We start from the raw sequence: 4,785 nt of genomic DNA, 5'->3' as shown, positions 1-4,785 counted from the left end.
TGTAACTGGTCTTGTTATAAGGCAGCATATAGTATTTTGGTTGCAGTTTCAACACAGTTTCTGTACTTACATACAAATCCAAAAACAAATCTTCTTGTGTCCTCCTCCTCCTCCAAACATCTTGTTTTTAGAGACACAAAGTTTCCACCCAGTGATGCTGATATGTTCAGTGTTTTTTTGCACAGGAAGGTCGGAGGGTGTGATTGGCTATGGAACAGTGCCCCTGGAGCTGGCAGGAGTTCAGCCTCACTTTTGTTCGGTCACACATTCATCAGGTTGGACACTTACTGACATGAAGGATTGATGTCAGGTTTTCTGTGTCAAGGTTGTGCTTGCCTTGCAGGACAGAACAAGAAAGACGGACAATCAAAGGAAACCAACTGAGGCTTATCTGCTTATCTTTCCTCATGTAGAAAAACACAAACTGTTAGCTTTCCATTCTGGTTCATTCAGACTTTCATCACTTACTGAGGCAGGTTGACCCAAGTCTGTGTCCCAATGCACCATGCATCAAACACACTTAGAGGTAATCCTGCTCCTTCAGGCCAGATGTCGTCCAGCCCGGCAGGCAGTGAAAGCTTTACTGATCACTAGACTAGAAAAACCCACAGTTAATACTGCTGCACACATGAAACACAATTAGATTATTTACATCTCCGATTGTTTTGTCTCCTTCAGATTATTTCCACAGCTGTCTGATCTCAGACAACATGGAAAATATGATTAAATGTGTAAAGGCAGGTGGCTAGATGTGCTGACTTAAAAGGACCCATAGTATGTATGAAGCTACACAGAGTTCATACTGTGAAAGGTGGAATCTATAGCAGTATGAAGATTTTCCATAAGCAGACTGGCTATGACCTCCAGTGGTTAACAGGAAAAGTACATTACTGAAAAGAGAGAGAGTCACTAGGTGGCGCCACAGCTGTAAGAATGGAATGTGTCAGGGCGTAAGATCATAGTCCAAACAGCATTACACACACACACACCTACCACAGACACACACATAGAAAAAGACACTAATTAATAAAACACTTTTGATGAACATGTAACACGCAGCACAGGTGCACTCTGGGAGCCAGTATAAAACCAGTGTTCTCTTCTTCCACACCAGTTTCAAACATCAATGGCACATGGGGTAAATGCACTGAGCTGGAAGGTGTTTACAGACTGTAAATATTTCAAAAGTCCAAAGGTCAAAAGATCCGACATTTTGTTTCGGCTTCTCCAGGACCTTTGAATCAACAGCCTGCTAGTTTGCGTGAATTCTCTTTTACATCTACATAAGTACACAACACCTGAGCAGTGTGTTTGTGCAAATCTGTTTAACTGTGACATAACATGAAGAACAAAGTCACATGTGCGAAGCCAAGTATCAGGTGAAACTACAGTGAACTGCAATCAAAACATCCATCTGTAGTGAAAGTGAAATATCAGAAAAACACGCAGCACTCAGGTGTGTGTCAAGATGATCATCCAGGTGAAATGCCACTAGCCCACAATCTCCTGGGTGTGTCTGTGCCCTCGATGGTGTCAACAGCTCTAATTTCCTTCTACTGTTACTTCCTCCACTCCCACTGTGGGCACAGAAAAGAGCAGGTCTTTAAATGCACTTGTTTTTGGTTTTCTTTCTTTTTATCTATTTATTTTTTAAATGCATTTGTATTGGGTTTGTAGGCTGAAAATATCAAAGAAAAAATGATCTCCTACTCTCCTATTCACCTGCAACAAAAGCCTTGAGTGGTTATTCAATTGAACTTAGGTTACAATATAGCCAGTACACTTTAATATGCCAGTTTGCTCGTTCAGGAATCAATTTAATTTTCTATAATGACGTAGCAACTATGATTATTGTGGGTGTTTCCAGAACAAAACTTGAAATTCTCAACAGTTTTATGTGCAGATGCCAGCCTGTCTGACTTTGACAGACACATGTCATGTCTGAAGACACTGTGACAGACAGACAGTTAGGCCGGTTGGCTCGAATGGAGGAAGCAGATAAAGGGCTGATTGATATAGGAGTGTGTGTGTGTGTGTGTGTGTGACAGCAGAGGCGCGTGGCTCTGCTGGTGTCCAACCGGTTTGGGCGGAGGCAGAGGAGGAGCTCCTTGTTTACATGAAGCAGCAACAGTATCTGTTTGTTTAGGGGAAGAAAAGTGTAGAGCGACACACTTCTCTTTGTCAGTTCAACTGGGAGTCTTTCCATAATGGTGACATCAACAAAAGCATCTCAGAGTGGAAACAGCATTATGAGCCTGTTTCTGGGGATTATTGTCGACTATTCAAGGGGTGCACACAGACATAACTGTGTATTCTGAACACCATCAGTGTTTCCATTAAATTCAGAGGCTGAATGGGTACAACATTTGGTTCTTACTTGTTTATCCTTTTTTTTGTTTGGTTTTTTTTTTGATTGAGGACTTAAAGACGGCTCTGTGTCATACTTGTCCCGGCAGCCTTGCTTTTCTGTACTTGGTTGAGGCTCCAGACCGTCTCAATACATCTGGACTGTCAAAACTCTGTCTGTGTGACATTTTCAACATTTGTTTCCCAAGATCCTGAAAACAAATGGATTGTAGGGGAGTGTCAGATGGAGTTCTGATGAGTGGATGGGGCAAAGAGAAGGTTAAAAATGAACCTTTAGACCTCAAACATTGGATTTCAAACCCTGATGTAGTATTTTTCATTTCTTTGTTATACTGTATCCTCATTGCACAGCAGTGAGGGTTGCACAATAATGGGTGTAAACTCATCTAAAAGTTATTTGTCCTTAATGAGTCACACTGACTTTGCTTTCTGATATTTTCCACATGACATTTTCCACTTGTGTGATTGCAGTTTCAAAATTAATAGGACACACACTTCTAAGGGTGTGTCTCCCCATTCTTGTTGTTTATCAAAGCCAATCCTGCAGCCGCAAAACCACCGCTGCTCACGTCTAAATGAGGTTTTGGGAAAAAGGAATAAACAAGACAGAAGAAGAGCAGAGAGCCAGCAGGAACAAAAAGGAAGAACAAAGTGGAAACTAACAGCCACGCTGATTTGATTCCTACACCTCCCTACACTTTCTACTCTGTCTCACTGAAGGTTACCTTGATATATGATTGATGTCTGCAAGCTAAAATCTATTTTTTATTATATATCTGTCACTGAGAGCCCTTTCATCTGTCTCTCCTGGGATGATATTTATTTACAGCTTGGATTCACATGGAAGAAATAAAAGATCTATTGAAATCATCTTTTCTCTGAGATGTAAATCTAGTCTAGGAATAGAACAGATGTTTTAATCTCAGATTAAGACACCTGACAGGTTATTTCTGTGAGATGGAGGGCTTCACAAATAGCACAGGCAGATAAACCACAGTCAGTGTGTCCAAATAGCGTTCAGTGTTTAAATGATTTTGCCGCTATGTCTGTTGTACAGCAGGTTTATGTGGTGTACAAGTGTTCACTTTGATAATCTACACCATTAAATAATTTTGTACATTACTTTTAGGAACGTCTTAAAAGTTATTCTAGATGGCCACAACATGACAATACAAGACAGTTTTATAGCATGCAAGTATAATGACAAAATTTATGAGTTTAACCTGTCAGACAAACCACCTGTTTCACACCTTCACGTCATCGCTAAGCGGCTGAATGCACAGTAATGTCACTGGTGATGCTTGTTGGAAAAGAGGTCTTTTGTCTCAGCCAGAGAGGAGACACATCATTTCATTAAATTAAATCTAATTTCCATCAAAATATTGCAAATCTATAAAAGTGCTTCCAATCTGTTTGGGTTTGAGACCCCTTAAACAGAACAAAATGTCTACTTGCAAGCCTTAGTTGCAACCTCTACTTGCTACCAATGTGACCACTTCAGACTAAGAGCAGTTAGTTTTTCATTTAAAACGACTCGTGTGAACCTCATGGTGGACCTCAACAGTGATTTATCCTCTGGGAAACATAAATCATCATCAACAACAACAACACTCAAACAACACTATCCCAATCTTCATCAGTACAGTTCTCGTGTTAAATGAGATGTTAATGTGTCACGGTTGATCTCATCTCACCAGAGCAGCAGCATTTTAAGTGGATGAAATGAAAATATTTCAACTTCAATCTGCTATTCCAGCGGCAAAACAAGCACTTCTTGTTGACCCTGATTAAACAGAGGCAGCATTATGTAAATAACAGACCGACCATCACAGTTTGTTAATCACATGTCAAGCTGTACACTCTGCAGGTGCCTGGCTCTTTTACAAATGGCCCTTTGGCTGCATTTGTCTGCGAGTGCATAGCACGGCTGTCCTATTTATGGGTGTTTTGTCGTGCTGCCGGTAATATATTATTAGAACAGATTTATTGTCTGAAAACTGGGTGTTCCCCTCTCACCTAGGGATATGAGAAAGGGTCATATGGAGGATGTGTTATGTACTGACTATGTATGGAGCGACTGCGAAGAATCAGATCAAAAGGCTGAGATTAAAAGTAAGACTGGCTTTTATAAAATCAGTATCAGGTAAAGTTTCCTCTTGTCATGCTTAACCAGGACACGTACTGTATGAGTGGGTTATGTCTGTTCTTAGAAACTCCAGTTGTATCTAAACCAGTCCATCAACCTCTCAGCAACCTTTTCTGTACCACTCTGTGCCGAGCTGTTTTACAGCCTCCGGCTGTGCTGCAGGAACGGGCAACAATGCAGACGCCTCCCCCGCTCGGCCTCCTCTCATATACCACATTCCTGTTTCATATACCTGTCTTTGTGAAATGTAAGAGGCAAACACACACGCATTA

This window comes from Scatophagus argus, chromosome 10 (genome assembly GCF_020382885.2).
Source record: "Scatophagus argus isolate fScaArg1 chromosome 10, fScaArg1.pri, whole genome shotgun sequence".
Classification (NCBI taxonomy): domain Eukaryota; kingdom Metazoa; phylum Chordata; class Actinopteri; family Scatophagidae; genus Scatophagus; species Scatophagus argus.
The sequence above is the reverse complement of the archived record's forward strand: the minus strand, read 5'-3'. Positions refer to the sequence as shown.